This window comes from Sturnus vulgaris, chromosome W, assembly GCF_052056855.1.
Source record: "Sturnus vulgaris isolate bStuVul1 chromosome W, bStuVul1.hap1, whole genome shotgun sequence".
NCBI lineage: Eukaryota > Metazoa > Chordata > Aves > Passeriformes > Sturnidae > Sturnus > Sturnus vulgaris.
Window position 1 is genome coordinate 43,599,903 of NC_142282.1, and position 17,511 is coordinate 43,617,413.

Genomic DNA, 17,511 nt, shown 5'->3' on the forward strand with positions numbered 1-17,511 from the left:
GAGGGGAGGCCATCATCCTTCATTACATGGATGATGTGCTAGTGTGTGCACCCGATAACTCTCTACTCCAGGACACACTTGACCTAGTGGTTAAAGTTTTAACCTCTGCTGGATTTGAATTGCAGGAGGACAAAGTCCAAAGGATGCCACCTTGGAAGTACCTGGGCCTGGAAATTACTGCACGGACCATTGTTCCGCAGAAATTGGAAATTAATTGTAATCCAAAAACCTTAGCAGATCTCCATTCCCTGTGTGGGTCATTGAATTGGGTCAGGCCCTGGCTAGGCCTCACTAATGAGGACCTAGAACCTCTTTTCAATTTATTGAAAGGGGCCAGAGAGCTGCTTTCTCCCAGGGAACTGACCCCAGAGGCAAAGACTGCAATTGAAAAGGTACAAAAGACCTTAGGAGAGAGGCAAGCTCACCGTTACCAACCCGAGCTGCCCTTCAAATTCATTATCCTAGGAAAACTGCCACACTTACACGGGCTAATATTCCAATGGATCAAGGAGCAGAGAGAGTCACTCTTAATCATAGAGTGGGTCTTCCTCTCCCACCAGAGATCCAAAACTATCACTAAGCCACAAGAGTTAATAGCACAACTGATTCGGAAAGCAAGGATCAGACTGCATGAATTAGCTGGCTGTGACTTCACATGTATTCACCTCCCTGTTAAACTGTCTGAGGAGGGAAAGAACTCACCTGAAAAATTGACTAAAGAGATGTTTGAGCATTTGCTCCAGAGCAATGCCAGTCTCCAATTAGCCCTGGACAGCTACAGAGGACAAATATCAGTCCATGCCCCGTCTCACAAGCTGTTTAATGAGGAATTCCACCTCATTCCTCGTGAGAAGAGGAGTAGGAGACCACTCAAAGCTCTCACAGTGTTCACAGATGCATCTTGGGCATCCCACAAGTCGGTGATGACTTGGAGAGATCCTCAGACTCAGCATTGGGAAGCTGATGTTGAGTTTGTGGAAGGGTCACCCCAGGTAGCTGAACTGGCAGCAGTCGTGAGAGCCTTTGAAAAGTTCTCAGAGCCAATAAACTTGGTAACAGACTCAGCCTATGTAGCGGGGATAGTGTCCAGGGCAGAGCAGGCAGTGCTCAGAAACATCGAAAATGAGCAGCTTTTCAGGTTGCTTTCCAAACTAATTTATTTGATTTCTCATAGAGAACATCTGTTCTATGTGATGCATGTGAGATCACACACAGATTTGCCAGGCGAAATTGCAGAAGGGAATCGTCAGTCAGACTCCCTTGCAACCCCAGCAGAACAAGCACGCCTTCCTGACATCTTCCAACAGGCAAAGCTGAGCCACCAGCAGTATCACCAGAATACACCAGGTCTAATGCGTCAGTTCCAGCTAACACGGAGTCAGGCTCGAGCCATTGTGGCCACCTGTCCCAACTGTCAGCTGCACACCATGCCCTCAATGGGCATGGGGGTTAACCCCCGAGGTCTTGGCAGTTGTGAGGTATGGCAAACAGACATCACACACATTCCTAGTTTTGGTCGCCTCAAATATGTTCATGTAAGCATTGACACATATTCAGGTGCAGTCTATGCCTCTGCCCATGCAGGAGAAAGGGCTATGCATGCCAAACAACACCTAGTGCAAGCCTTTTCAGTGTTGGGGATCCCTAAGGAAATCAAAACTGATCAGGGCGCAGCATATAAGTCCAAGGAGTTCCTGGAATTCGTCCAGCAGTGGGGAGTGGAACATAAAACTGGCACCTCCCACTCCCCCACAGGCCAAGGTATAGTGGAGCGAGCCAATCAGATGCTCAAGCAGGTTTTGGCTAAACAGAGCAGTTCAACTGTGTGGATGTCTCCACAGCAGAAGCTCTGCAAAGCCATGTTTACTATCAATTTCCTAAATTGTTCATTTGAAAACATGAGTCCACCTGTGGTACGTCACTTTAACAGTAGCAAACAATTCAAGTTATCCCAACATCCTCCAGTTTTGATTAGGGACACAGAAACCTGGGAAATCAAAGGTCCCTATGAACTTGTTACCTGGGGGCGTGGCTATGCGTGTGTATCCACTCCCTCAGGCCCTCGGTGGATTCCCCAAAAGTGGGTGAAACCGTTCGTTCCCAAACATCCTGCTCCAACTGAGGAGAATGAGGAGCAGGTAACAGTGGCTTCAAAAAGAAGACGCCACAGAAAAAAAGGAAAAGAAATCCTCATAGAAGGTGGCATTCCGGCAAATAGAGACTTTTAATAGGTTTTATAATGTTTGTTTTTCCTTCTAGAGAAAAGCTTCTCTTCTCTCAGTCCCGTGATGAACCCCATCCAAGCTGTCTTCCTGCTAACACTGAACAGTCTAGCAGCTGCATGGATCGTCCCTCAGCCACGTCAGAACGTCTGGGTGACCCTGGCACAGACGCTCCAACAAGAAAATAGATTTTCTCTTGCTACTACACGGACATGAGTGCCAGGAATTTGAAGGACTTTGCTGTATGGACCTGACCTCGAGAGCTCCTAACATCCATGCTGCCCTCCGAAACATGAACAACTTAATCGGACAAGTAAAGCAAGAATCTGAAGATTGGTTCAATGGACTGTTCAAAGGCTGGGGACTCACAGGGTGGTGGACATCTATAGTCAAAACAATTGTGTTAATTTTTGTTATTCTTTTCCTTGTAATAATGGCATTCGGGATCCTACGTCACTTGGTTTTCAAGGCTATTCATAGTCTCATTCCCTCTACCTCAGTAGTCAATCACATAGAAATGAAAGACTTGAAACAATCTAACCCTCCCGCCAGCTACAAGTGGTGGGCAAAATCGTAATTTGAATGATACCAATATCCTTCTTTCAACTTTGTTAAACAAAAAACGGGGAGATGTTGCGTTCCCTAGATACATTGTAAATGGTACATCCCGTGACCCCTGCTGTACCCTGTATCTTGGTCCCTCTCCCCTCCTGGCCACACAGAGCTGGCTGGGATCCAATTTCTCCCCGCCCCCCCTTTCCAGACCCTAGAAAAGGTCAGGACCCGCTGACCTCGCTCTCTTGCCCCGTTCTCTTTTTTCCCCCCACTCTTTTCCCGCATCTCTTTTTTCCCCCAAATCTCTTATCCCGCTCTTTCTTTTTCCCCCCTTTTTTTCTCTTCTCCCGTTCTCTTTTCCCCCCCACGCTTTTACCCTATTCTTCCCCCTCTTTTCTCTCTCTTCCCCCGCTCTTTTCCCTTCCCTTTTCACTCACTACCCACGAGAAATAAACCTGTAACTTTATCAGGGGAAAGAGCCTCTTTTGATATCTTATCTACGTCTCTGTGGCTAAGGCCCAGAGGAATATCACCCTAACACCTGAGCTAGACCGGTGGAGGGTGAAAGACTCTGTATAGGCCGGGATAAGCCGTTACAACAGATGATCCGAATAGCAGGGATTCTGATATGGGAGAGGAAACAAGTAAACAGACCCCCTGGGGAGGAGAAAATGCCCCTACAGAGTCCGATGTGGGACCACAATAACCCCAGGGGAAAGGAAGACATGGAAGAGTACAGAGCATTTATTATCAAGGGAATAAGAGAAGCTGCCCCCTGGAATCAAAATGCCCACAAGGCATTTACTGAACAACAACAAAAAAGAGGAGAAATATGAGACAGTACTCGGGAATGGATACTGATATGGAGTCTGGACAACTTCTGTTAAAAGTGACCTTTGTCACCCATGCATGGAAGGATATAAGGAAAAAGGTAGAAAGACTAGAGGATTGGCAAGACAGAGGGTTGAATGACCTGTTAAAAGAAGCCCAAAAGGTATATGTATGGAGGAATGAGGAGAAAGCAAAGGCAAAAGCTAAAGTAATGGAAGTGGCTATTGCCGAAGGAAACCACCGTGCAAAACCCCACTCCTTTAAGGAGGTGAGGCCCCAGTGAGGCCAAAAAAAGGAGGGGCAGGAAGAGGTTAAGGGGAACAAAGCTCCCTGAGGAAGGGGCCCTAAAAAGGTAAAAGGGGAATGAAATACTTGGGTCCCAATCTGTCACTATTGCAAGGAAGTTGGACATATAAGGCAGAACTGTCCACAGAGGGAAAATATTCTGAAAGTGTTTAGTGAGGCACAGGAAACGGACCAATAGGGGGGTCTGGGGCCTTTCCTCCTGGGGTGGAAATATCATCAGGACCCCTTGATAACTTTAAAAGTAGGTCCCCAGGAGGAGGAATTTGAATTTTTTACTAGATACCGGGGCCGAGAGGACCTGTGTCTGTAAAATTCCAACAGGATGAGAGAAAAGCCAGAATACAATTCAAGTAGTAGGGACAAAAGGGGAAAGATTTAAAGCACCAGTTATAAAACGTGATATTTGAAGGAACAAACAAAATAGGGATGGAGGATGTTTTATTTGTACCAAGGGCAGGATGCAATTTGTTGGGCAGGGATTTACAAGTGCAGTTAGGCATCAGGGTGCTTCCAGAAAGGGACAAAATGATAGTAAAACTCCTCCAGTTAAAGGAGGAGGATGAAAAGCAAATTGAAGAAATGGTCTGGGCCAAGCCTGGAAATAGAGGTAAATTAAATATAACTACTATAGTAATTAAAATAACCAATCAAGACTGTCCAATTCAATACAGCAATACCTGCTCTCTTTAGAAGGGAGGAAAAGGTTACAAACAATAATTCAAGAATTAATTAAGGATGGAACTTTAGAAAAATGCATGTCTCCCCACAATACTCTTATTTTACCAGTGAGGAAATCAAATAGTACATACAGGCTAGTCCAGGATCTGAGAGAAGTAACACAGGTTCTTGTGATTAATACAAGAAGCTTTATGAATTGTGGTCCCTCCCTTGCTCTTTCACAGACATACTCGCAGCACACCTATTCTGTGAGAGACTGGGTTGGCAGGGTGCTGGCAGTGGACCCAGTCAAAAGTTTCGTTGTTGCAGACACAGTAATAGTCCTTCCAATTTTCTTAGTTAAAATTTTATTTGACGAATTGCAAATTTTTCTAAAAGATTCATTGATACACAAAAATATGCTTACATCTATATCTGGCAGAGATGGTGCAGAAAAAAATGTCTGAATAGACCTCATCTGAAATCGAATCCCCACATTTGTAATAGTTACAATATACAACAAATAATTAACAATTTGCTCACCAGAGATGGCATAATTCTAAGCCTTCTTTCTTTTGTAAGGCAAATGATGGCAAAATATGATTTGCTATTTAACTAATTGGAGCAAAGAACAGTACAACAAAAACTCTGGATTATGTAAATTTTGAGTTCAGAGTGAAAAATAGTAAACATTAATTAATTATGGCGAATTTGACAACGTGTTTTAAGATGCCTTTACCTGATACATACTATATCCTAATAAAACAATTAATGAGAGATCATATTAATGGTGTTGAAATAAAATTAATAAATAAGAATTAAGCTATATTTTAAAAATAGGTCGCACCACAGTAAAAATGTCTTTGATGCTTTAGGATAAACAGTCTCCCACAATATATGTTGTAAAAATCCTATATTTTGTTCAGAAGCATAACATGATCTTTGATTTTGTATCGATTTTGGTGTTGCATAAAATGATTAACATAATAAATAGAAGCAGCTGAGTCGGACTAAGTAGAAACCTACTAGTATTTAAATTATCAAAATAAAATCCATCAAATAATGTTTTCCATTCTAATGAGCATGGAAATGTTTCTCTTCTAATTTACTTATTTTTAAAAAAGACATTAAAACATGTTAGAACTGATTTTCTTTCAAATCAGAGAAGTTATTATTAGAACAATTGTCTGCATATTTTTTCTATAACATGCCATTACTTCAAGCACATAAATACAGACTTAGGTCTGGAAATTGAAATTTTTATTTTTTTACACTGTCTATAAACATTGCTATGAGATTACATGTACTCACTTTCTTGTATGGACTATCCATTATCTGGTGTCTACTTCTTTCAGAATGTGTTCACACTCAGATTTAATCTTCTTAAAGCAGTTACTAGATATACAATATCGTCAACATGCATACAAATATACATGAAAACTACATTTGACCTTCAGAAATCAACTAAGCCCTCTGGGCAAGTAAGTTCCAGTGATGTTAGGCATGAGTTGCTGTTGAGCTCAAACAATTCAAGTGGAGAAAAATAGTGGATTATGAAGTAGGGAATAATATCCACATTTATTTATTAAATTTATTTCAAAGGGGTTGAGTTTGACCCAGTTGATCAGGTTATAAGGATGTGTAGCTATTGATATAAAAATGCAGTTTTTAAGCCCATCTCTTGTTAACCATACAGACTTATATGTGAAAGCAAGATATTCAGTAGAGTTTTCACAGGAATTTAAGAGGGAGACACACAGTACTGGATTTAAAATTATTTACTCCCAAAATACATTAGATTTTATAGTACCAATCACTTGGCAAGACAACTTCTTCTAAAAGGTATATTTCATACAACTGCAACTGCTGAATAAAAAAATAGAGATAAAACATTTAAAATACTTTTAATTATTCTGGCAAGGTGTAATACTTTAATTCTATTTTTCCATCTTTTCTCTAATGACTTTATCTCCTCAGAACTCTATGTGCAAATAGTATACCTGCATTTCTGAGCAGAAAGCAGGTCACTGAAAATTATCTGGCCAAGCAATGAAAGTACCAAAGCCAGAATCAGTCCTCAGTCAATACATGCCTTGCCATAGGAGAGATGTCTATAAAACACCATATTGTAGAATTCCTCTTGAAAAACACCCACCATAATTTGTCTTCTTAACAAGATTAAATTGCTTGAAATTCATGATAACTGCGAGATATATTATTTTTGTGTTAGTTGCTTGAATAATTTAAGAAAGACTTCCACCACTTAATTCAATCTTGCACAAAACTTTCATTAGGTCAGAAGGTGCTTTTCCAAGGGAAGAACTGAATAGTGTAATAAACCAAGATAGAAAGTTTGATGTGTTCTTTGGAAGTTTTTGAAAGTTTGAATGTGATGCCATTATAAAAATGTATTTAAGTACTAAAATAATAGCTTCTGAACATGCCTTGACTGTACATGATTGGCTTTCTAAAACCCTGCAAAATTAGGCAAGATTCTGTTTCCACTGAAGTAAAATACAAAATCCTATTCTTTTCCATTATAGTAAGAAGGGCCCTTAAATTACTTTTGTTTACACACACACAATTTGGATTTCATTTGTGTATCTCTTCAAGGCACACCTGAAAACCAGGGCTCTGATATGCATATTGATTCATGCAGGATCTCTACATCAGAAAAGACATTATGATATAGATATATTTATATTTTCTGTATAAATGAAGTAGGAGAGTAGTGAGCTTAACTAGCTTCAAAAATGAACGAGTTTTTCCAATTAAAATGGTATCAATAAATTCCTTCTAAGAAAAAATATTATAAGTATCAAATAATTCTTTAATGAACTTCATTAGTGTCCTATTTTAGCCAAGATTATTATTCTTACAGGAGGAAAATTAATAATTGTATGAATTGACAAAATTGGGATGAGTTTGTTTTGGGGGGGGTTGTTTGTTTTTTGGGGGTGATGGCACTCTAGAAACATTTAAAAGGGATTATTTCTCCCAAGTGGTGCAGAAATGACAGGAGCAATTTTCGAAAGATAGTCCACTATTTTTCTGCATTTTTTTTTCTTCCCCAAATGATCAACTAGACTTACTGAACATCGAAGGAATCTATTTTTATCTTAAACAGATTTAAAGCCTTCTGATGTATCAAACTTGGACCTGAGGGAAATAATCCACCTGGAGGATGCAATTAAATATTTGGAGGATTGAGTCTGCAAACCCAAATTTAGATGTCATATGAAACTGCAGGAATTTCATGTGCCTCTATAGATCTACAGATACCCATATAATGTATAATATGCAATATAGTATGCTTATAATCTCTATTATTACATATTATTAAACATAGATGCTATCATACAAGCATGAACATATATAACAAAAACAGAGCACCTGGATTATAAAATGCAAAGCTGTATTGAGAAAGGACTCCAGACACTTCCTCGTGGAAGTTCCTGCTCAGTAAAGAAAGTCATACATTCTGCATTGTGAGCTTCTCTTGAGATACACTGTATCAGAAGTCAGAACTTGCTTATTTCTTCCTGGTCCAAGAAAAGGCTCTTTTTCTCGCACACAGGTTCCTAAGCATCTCTGATGGGAAGGACTGCAAAATACACTGCTGAAAATGAGGTGCATAAGTTCCAGGGGCTAGTACCATTTGGTTCATTTGGTAAGAGCTTGGAGTGGCAAATACAGGAGACAGTGTCATCCGGTGCAAACATTTGTGCAAGGAGCATCCAACTTCTTTTGCACTTGGCTTTCACATGGATGTATTGAGTCTGTGAGGCAGATCTTCTGAAACAGAGAAAAGATTATTTAACCAAGCTGCCCGTGCACGTGCAGTGCATCCATCTCCATATATACACGCTGCAAAGAGCTTATTAGGTGTTATTGTCAAACTGTTTATACCTCTGTCTCACTGCCTCCAAGACTGAGAGGCAGAGGTATCAGTAAGGCTTAGCTTTGGAATCTTTAGCAGCGTGAAATTAATAACAAGCAAGCAAGTAAGCGAGAGAGAGAGAGAGCAAAGAAAGAAAGAAAGAGAAGCAAGCACTTTTAAAAGTTGGGTTAACGCTGCTTTTTAAATTCTTGCCCAAGAGTGTAACTGTCTGATTTTGAGTTCCCAAGACAAAAATCAGTGTTTGACCCGTCTAAACATGTCTCTTTCTTTGTGGCAGTTAAATAATTATCTGCTCAGACAGGGAATTTCAATTTATTAAAACTTCACATTTCAATTCCATTAAATGCCAGCCAGATCCTGAAGAAGTGATCAATGCACTTATTAAAGAGAGGAAAAAAATAAAAAAACAGTCAAACCAATCAGACCTCTCTCTTAGATGACAGTCAAAACCAGCCCTGTACCTGGCTGCCGAGAAGGGCAGGAGACAAGCAACACGACTGACTTTATGGGAAGCGGGCTTGCAGTCACAGAGCTGGGGGAAGAGGCGGAGGGAAGGCGAAGAGACGCAGGGATCTGAGCACGCCGCACGCTCTGCGGGGCCACCCGGTGGGACAGGGTGGGGGCCTTCCTCTCCCCGACTCTCCAAGCTCAGTTGTGAGCCTGCCCCGTACTGAGCCTCTTCTCTGACCTCGAAGTACAAACCGTTCCCGAAAAGGTTAAATTCCTGATCGTCACGAAATTACTTGCTCGGGTTTGGGAGGCGGCACCACGCTGAGGCTGTCATTACCGCTTCCTCTACTCACACGGCCCCTACGAGCAGGAGAGCTTGCTCCCGGAGCAACGTTAAGACGCTTTTTTGGACAGCTGTCTGAGTCTCTGAGAACAAACGGATTAAACCTCTCACCGAAGTCCCCAAGAGCTCAGGAATACTGCACACACAGGCACCCACTGCATCACAACGTACGTACGCACGCACTCGGAGAAACTGCCTCTCCGCTGGCCCGGCCTGCCCCTGGAGTCCCTTGGCGGGCCCTGGACACCGTGCCGGGCCGCGGGGACTCTGCCAGCCGTGAATAGTTCTAAGGCTGGGAGGGGCGATTCCCCCTTTCCAGGGTCGGGGTCCGGGCCGGTCTCCCTCGCCGCGGCCCTGAGGAGACGTAGGCAAGCCCCGATCACTCAGGTCCGCCCCTCCCACTTCGCAGGGTGTGGCGGGCTGTAGCAAGTGGTGTATGCTGAAATGAGAGCGCACCGGGACCTAGCTCAATTAAGCTACACGAATCCAAGAACAGTCGCAGCCTCAGTTACAGGCATTCTAGTTTGAGCGAGAAGCGGTGAGCGCGCGGAATGGAAAGGGGAGGGGGGAGGTGGAATGTGGGGGAAAGGCGAACTGCAGTGCGGCGCTGCTGCCCCCTGGCGGAGCTGGGCAGTGCCGTGTTGGGCGGGATCTACTCAGCACCTGCGAATCCTCAGGGCTGACTGCGTCCTATCGGCGCTCCGGGCAAAGGATTAAGCAACGTGCGGAGCCCCGCGCAGAGCAGCTCAAGCAGTGCAACACCCGCAGAGAAGCGCGGGATAGCCCTCAGCCCCCAAAATCAGGCAAAGTAATTTCTGCCCTAAAATGCCGGCCTGAACCCTGCGGCGCGGGGGGTGTTGCTGAGGGCAGGAGCAGCCTTTGGCCTTCGTCCTCAGCCTTCACCTACAGGCTGTCCCGGGTGAGTGCAGCAGCGCGGCAGGGCACGAAAGGGGACACGGCCACTCTGCCTTTTGCAGAGGGGAGCCGAGGCCCCGACGCTGCTTCTTCGTGGGGCCGAGAGGCGCCTAGTGGCTGCCGGGGCGTTCCGGGACCTAGATGGGACCAGCGAAATGGCTTCCAAGAAGAAACCAAGAAACCATAGGAGACTGGTATTAATGGTTCTTTGAATACGTAAACATAGAGGCATCCCCGCTCCCTCCCTCCCCCTCCCCCCGCCTCGTTTTTATTCATATTGTTTCACAAAGATAGGTTGCGGGACAAAATAAAAAACTACTCATTCGTTTAAAGCTAAGTCTAGTTACTGGCTTTGTAAATGTCAAACTTTGTACAAATAGCCCAGATTTACATCTTTTTTTACTCGCTGTTTTAAGTGTTGGAACGTCGTAAGAAATAAAGACAGCAAGAAGTGGAATAGATAAAAAAAAGGGCAGAGGGGGAAAAAAGGAACAAAAACAACAAAACAGAAAGCAAAAAAGAACAGAAACAACAAAAAGCACTCAGCATTATTCATATTCTATGGGGAAAACCAGATCGAAATAAGTGCAAAACGTTAAGTAAAGGAGGCATTTTGGTTCTCAAGAGTTGCCAGAAACTTCAGAAAAACATCAAGAAATGTAAAAATAAGAACGAGACAGGGGGCATAAAACATGTTCAAGTACTTCCCACAGATGAGGTTCACACAAATCCTACAGTCTTGCTGGCGCAGCAAGGATTTAAAACTAAGAAGTATAAAAAAGGAAAAAACTTGGAAGTCATGCTATCAACATCCCTCAGCTGACTGCTAACATAAGGACTTCCCTGGAGCAGGGCAGACAGTGTGTGAAGAGGTGTGGCTTGAAGAGCTGGAAGCATGGTGGATCCCTGAGACTGCTTTGGCAGCCCTCAGTGACGGAGCAAATTCCTGAGCCTTGCCCAGATAGAATTCTGGCTCGCGGTGAGCTCTCAGACCAGCGGGGAAAAGAGACCAGCATATGCAGAAAGGCACAAATCCATAGTTTATTCTATGAAGGCATCCTATCTAGCATATACCAAGGGCTATTGTTTTACAGGGGGTTTTATATCTTTTGAGGGTTTTACAATTTGCACCAATACCAAGGGAATTCTACTTTCTGACCAATCCCTGAGGGATTTTACATTCAAAGCTGGCCTATGGATGCTAAAAGAGAATGAACCACTAATATTGAAAATAGATAAGAGGGTCTTCCAAGAGGGGGAAGCTAAATTCCTTTTGTATTTGTTATTTCACAAGCCATTTCTTATCTCTAAGCTATGATTTTCCAAGGAGCTTGTTCTGAGGATGCAGGGAAACTTTCTTCTGTGTTTTCTGCTCCCTCCACAACTCCTCTCTCTGTATTTACTAAAAAGGCGCTTCCAGCTACTTTCTTGAAGCATTGAACAAAGCATGCAAACATAACAAATACAATGACAACTATGATTAAAATCCATACAAGTCTCCATTGTCCAAAAAGGTTGTTGAGCCAGTCTGGGGTGGTTTGTACTTTCAAGTCTTTCACGAGGTCTTTCAGCTTCTGGATGTTTGCTTGCATGGATGTTGAACGTGAGGAGAGATTGAAGCAGCACATCCCCTCAAAGTCTTCACAGCCATGTCCGTGGGCGAGCAGCAGGAAGTCAATTGCGGCTCGGTTTTGCAGGGATGCGTGTCTCGTGGTTTCTTCATCCTTTAAAAGATCTATCAAAGCAGCAGATGTGACATTGGCTTGCTTACTGGGCCAACACCCTAAATGAGTAATTTCACCAAGGGCTTTTGCTGCAGCCACCCATGAAAAAAACAGGGAGACAGCAGCTCTTGTGGGTTTGTTCCAATTGTACAATTTAGGGTCACAACTCTCATCAAATTCAGTGTAACATCTTTTTTAGCATTTTGATTCACTTTCCTTTTTCCAATTATGTAATAAGGTAATGTTGGGGGTGAGGGTAGAAAGCTTGCCAAGGCTACAGGGTCCCCCCTGAAGGCGAGAGGGGATTCCAGCCCAAACCCAATCACCACAGATAAGAAACATTCCACGGGGTAACGTTTTGGGGTGGATGGAGGATTCAAAGAGAGCATGAGTGGTGTAATTGCACCAATCTGGATAATTGTAGGCTTTATTGATGGATGCTATGTCTTTTCTGTATGTGTTTTGAATTTGACTCAATTCAGGCCAATTTTGCTCTGGACTTTTATTATAAAATTTGACACAGTATGTTGCTTTGGAGGACCCCAGCAAATCTAATTCTTGGGGTTCCTCTGGGGCATTTGGCAGTATTTTTGTCCAATGGTCCCAAGTGTCAACCGGATTTGGTCTCTTACCAGTAGTGCGGAGGAGCTTTGAGTTCTGAACGGGCCATTCCTCTGCTACAAAGGGAATTCCTACCAAACATGTGGAAAGTGGGTTATCAAGGTTGCCCATAGACAGGCACGTTATCTGGTTTCAATGTCTTTGCTAAAGTCACACAGACATTTTGTTTGGGTTGTGGACTGATCCAGCTGAAGGCGTGCGGCACGGTGAAGAGGATCCAGGCAGCAGTGAGGACAGCATCAACGGAGAAAATTTTCATCTTTGGACAAGGATGGGCCTTCTGATAGGGAATATAAGTAAAGTCAGTTATTTTTATGATGGGGGGAGAGAGAGAGTTAGGGTTTTCTCCTTCATCTCCTTCCTTTGTCCCTTCCCCCCCCCCCCTTTTTTTTTTTTTTTTTTTTTTCTAGGGATAGGGAAGGGAATACAGGATTAGGGGTTACAGTAAAATCATTGGGGGGGAAACTAATACCAACTAGGGTGTTTCAGTAGAGGTAGTAACATCTAACTGAAGGTCGCTTTGTGGCCAGACTATGTCTAGCTTATGATTTGCCTGAAGCAGCAGATTGCTGCTTAGTTTTTTGTCTCATCTGCTGTCTGGTGACAGGACGATCTTTTCTTTGAAGTGCAAGTGTTCGGTGGTGTCTTCTTCTCCAAGCAGCGCTGGTTTGGTTTTGAGAAGGTCTTGTATTTGACTCTGGGGAGCTTTTGCTGTTATCTGTTGGAGTGGGTTTCACTGTGCCTAGGTATGGTTTTATGTTTTTTCCTGGGAACCATCTTGGTCCAGATGGCAGGGAGACACAAGCGTACCCCCTTCCCCAGGTAATTAATTGGAAAGGTCTGGAAACCTGATGTGTTTCAGGGTCTTTCACCAGCACTGGTGGTTTCTCAGTGAGCTTTGCTTGAGTTGAGTTTGCCAAGTGTCGGAGTATTGGGGGGTCAGGTTCTGACTCGGTTCCATTTAGGAAATTGATGACGTAGAGAGCTTTGCAGAGTCTTTCCACTGGAGATAAAATTTCTGTGTCTCTTCGCTGTTGGTGGAGGACTCTTTTGATGTTCTGATGAGTTCTCTCTATGATGGACTGTCCTGTGGAATTTCCAGGAATGGTCTGAATGTGTTCAATTCCCCATTCACTGAGGAACTCTTGAAATTTGTGAGAGATGTAGGTGGGTCCATTGTCAGTTTTGATCTTTTTTGGAACTCCCAGAGTGGCAAATGCTAGGAGAAAGTGCTTGATTACGTGAGTGGCTGTTTCTCCTCCATGAGCCGATGCAAAAACTGCTCCGGAGAACGTGTCAACTGACACGTTCACATACTTAGACTTTCCAAAACGTGGGAAATGGGTGACATCAGACTGCCACAGCTGGCCGCTGTTCAGGCCTCTGGGATTGACTCCCTTGCCCATAGAGGGCACTTGATAGTTTTGACAGTTTGGGCATGTTGCCACAATGACTTTTGCTTGGCTTTTTGAAATTTTAAACATTCTCATGAGGACAGGTACATTTTGGTGGAAAAATGAATGTGACAGCTTCGCTTGAGCAAAAATGTTGGGGATATTTGCAGTTTCGACTGGCATGGCCAGTGCGTCCGCTTTCCTGTTTCCCTCCGTAATAAAACCCGGGAGGTCAGTGTGTGACCTAACATGCATGATGTGGTAAGGTAATTTTCTGTTGGAAATGAAGGTTATTAGTGAAGAAATCAATTGGTGTAATTTTGGATTGGAAATGTCTTTGAGAAAAGCATGTTCTGCTCTCGTAGCTATCCCAGCTACATAAGCAGAATCTGTGACTAGGTTAAAGGGTTTGTCTTTGAATTTCTCAAAGGCTCTAACAACGGCTGCCAGTTCTGCAATTTTTGGAGATCCCTCCACAATTTGGACATCAGATTCCCATTCATCAGTTTTGGGGTTTTTCCAACTCAAGACAGATTTGTGAGAGGAACCTGAGCCGTCTGTAAAAACTGTTAGAGCTTTGAGGGGTGCTCTGCTTTGAACGAGTTTTGGGACCAGATTGAAGGTTGCATTTCGGTTAAAAAGTTTGTGTTTTGGTATGTGAATGGAAATTTGGCCTGTGTAGCTATCTAAAGCAAATTGAAGGCTTTCATTGGTTTGGATCAGATTTTCCAAATCTCCCATGGTCAGGGGCAGGTAAATGCATGTGAACTCACACCCTGAAAGAGAGCGGAGGCAAGTTCTGGCCTTGTTTATCAAATGTGCCATGATTTCCTGAAACGTGGTAATTGTCTTTGTGGGCTGATTGCTTGTGAAAATCCATTCAAGGATCAACAAGGGGTCTGTGAGTTGAGGGTCCCATTGAAAAATCAGTCCATAGAAGCGAGGGGCCTTTCCTAAAATGACAAATTGGAAAGGCAGATTTAGCTTAAATCTGTGTGCTTGACGTGAGGACAGGGCTTCCTGAACTTTGATGATGCATTGTCGGGCTTCCGGGGTGAGTGTTCATGGGGAGTCCAGGTCCTCGTTGCCACGGAGGAGGTTGAACAGAAGGGCGAGGTCTTCTGTTGTGAGTCCCAGTAGGGGGTGGATCCAGTTGATGGATCCACACAGGCTGTGTAGGTCTCTTAAGGTCTTTGGGTTGTCTCGAATGGAGAGCTGCTGGGGTACAACGGTCCTTTCTTGGATTAAAAGTCCTAGGTATTTCCAGGAGCTGATGTATTGTACTTTGTCTTCACGGATTTCAAATCCTGCTTTTTCTATGGTTTGAATGGTTGTTTTGACAGCTTTTTCTAAGTCGGTCTTTTCTGATGCACAAACTAGGATGTCGTCCATGTAGTGATGAATGATTGCTTCTGGGAATTGTTCTCGAACAGGAGAAAGGATGTGTGCCACGTGCCATTGGCATATCGTTGGGGAGATTTTGAGTCCTTGGGGAAGGAAAAGCCAGTGATATCTTTTGAGAGGAGCTTCTCTGTTGAGAGAGGGGATGGAGAAGGCGAACCATGGTGCGTCTTGGGGATGCAATGGGATGCTGAAAAAGCAATCTTTGATGTCAATGACAACAAGTATCCAGTCTCGAGGCAGCATCTATGGGGAGGGCAGTCCAGGCTGGAGAGGACCCATGTCTTCAATGATGTCATTGATTTTGCGAAGGTCTTGGAGAAGCCTCCACCTATCTGTTCCAGGCTTTTTCAGGATGAAAACTGCTGAATTCCACGTGCTGTTGGACTCCACGATGTGGCCTTTTGCTAGCTGTTCTTCAACGAGGGCTTGCAATGCGCGCAGTTTGACCTTTGATAGGGGCCACTGTGCCTGCCATAGGGGTTCATCACTCTTCCAGGTGAGACGAGGAGTCGGAGTGACAGTGAGCGCTTCAATGGCCCCCATCAAAAATCCTGACTTTGAATTCGGAGAGAAGCCCCCCATTGGGTCAAGGCATCTCTGCCCCATAGGGTGCTGGGGCTCTTACCACGAATGGTCAGATGGTTGCCAGTTTTCCTTCAGGCCCTTCGATGACGACGTTGCGTCTGCTTCTCATGGAAACGGCAATTCCCCCAATTCCAGCCAGCATGCCTGCTACAGGTTGAAGTTCCCAGTGTGGCGACCATTCCGAGCGGGCAATGATGGTGCCGTCAGCGCTGGTGTCTATCATTCCTGGTTTCTGAATTTTTTCCCTGTAGCAGAAAAAGCTGCATTCGAGGATGGGTTTGTTTGGACCCATAATTTGTGTCCACATTATTGAAGGGTTGAGAGGGATCCTTTCCAGGTGATTTTTTGGAAGCAGGAAGGCTTGTGCTATAGCTGTTTTCTGTGGAAGAAAAAAGGAATGTTCGTGCAACACAATTGGACAAAGATTTCTTTTCCAGGTGCTTCATTTTGTATTTCAGGTAAAACACAAATTTGTGGTGGACCATGGAAACTGTCACCGAGGATTAAAATGTCCCAAGGACCATCTTGTGGTCCATACTTTCCTGTAGGGATACGATAAAATTTTTGATCTGTAATATTTAAAGACAAAACAGTCACCAGTTGATGCCTGGTTCCCATCGAAATCTCGCCAAATGTTGGGTCTGCCTGATGTGGTTTGGAATTTTCGAGGACCATGGGGTTCGATGTTCCTCGCTTGTCATCATTGGGGCTGGGTGGAAGGCAGCTTTTGGTTTGTTGTCTGCGCCCGGAGCTGAAACCGGGCTGCGTTGGAAGTTTTTTGACTGCTGTTATTTTTGTTGCCTTTGGGGTTTGTGGTAGTTGTTTTGGGGGTTATGGGTGGGTGGTTTGTTTGGGCAGTCTCTGATAAAATGTCCAAGTTCCCCAAAGTAGAAACAAGGAGCATTGTCTTTGGAGACCATTGCTGCAAAGGCTCCAGAGACTCCATCAGCAATGCCCTTGGCAACTGCTTTGGCCACTGTGTTTTCAGTGGACATGTGGTGTGTGCAGCTTTCCACCATCTGCTCGATGGTGGGGTCAGTGTCTATAGGTAAAGCTCTTAAAATGGTTTTGCATTGTTCATTTGCATTGCTTAAAGCAAGTTTTCTCAAAAGTTCCTTTTGCGCTTCTGTGCTCTCAATTTGTTTTTCAAGAGCATCCTTGAGCCTGTCTACAAATTTTATAAAAGTCTCGTCTATTGCCTGCTTGATATTGGAAAAATGCAAACTAGGAATAGAGTCATCAGGGGTAAGAAGGAATGAGGTTTTTGCTGCTTTAGCAATGTCCTGCAGTGTTGCTTCAGGAATAGAGTTTGCTTGTTCTGAGGGTTTAGAACATTGGTTTTCACCAGCAAGTTGTTCAAAAGTAAAATTCTGTCGATTGGGATCTTTTGAATACTTATCATATAGTATTTTTAATTGTTTTTTCCAATGCCTTTCCCATAACATAAATTCGGCCGGTGACAGAAGGCAAATAGCTAGATTTTTGAGATCATGGGGAACCATGACAAAAACAGCAAAAAAGGCTTCTAAAAAATTTCTAAAAATGTGTGCTGATCTGCCATGTTCTTTTGCAATTTTGGCCTATTCTGTTACTTGTTTCATAT

At 43.6% G+C, this 17,511-nt stretch overlaps 2 long non-coding RNA genes across 3 annotated transcripts; one reads left to right on the forward strand and one right to left on the reverse strand.

Annotated features, from left to right (window-relative positions):
- Positions 1 to 4,916: 4,916 nt before the first annotated feature.
- Positions 4,917 to 9,876, reverse strand: LOC148220201 (uncharacterized). Its single transcript, XR_015798989.1, has 2 exons — positions 9,441 to 9,876; positions 4,917 to 8,366 (listed from the first exon to the last, which is right to left on the reverse strand). It is a non-coding gene; the product is annotated as an uncharacterized LOC148220201 (long non-coding RNA).
- Positions 9,027 to 11,884, forward strand: LOC148220202 (uncharacterized). Of its 2 annotated transcripts, XR_015798988.1 has the most exons (4): positions 9,027 to 9,432; positions 9,675 to 9,803; positions 9,943 to 10,073; positions 10,243 to 11,884. It is a non-coding gene; the product is annotated as an uncharacterized LOC148220202 (long non-coding RNA). The 2 variants fall into 2 exon arrangements; XR_015798987.1 differs by lacking the exon at positions 10,243 to 11,884 and having other exon boundaries at positions 9,033 to 9,432; positions 9,943 to 10,214.
- Positions 11,885 to 17,511: the final 5,627 nt, after the last annotated feature.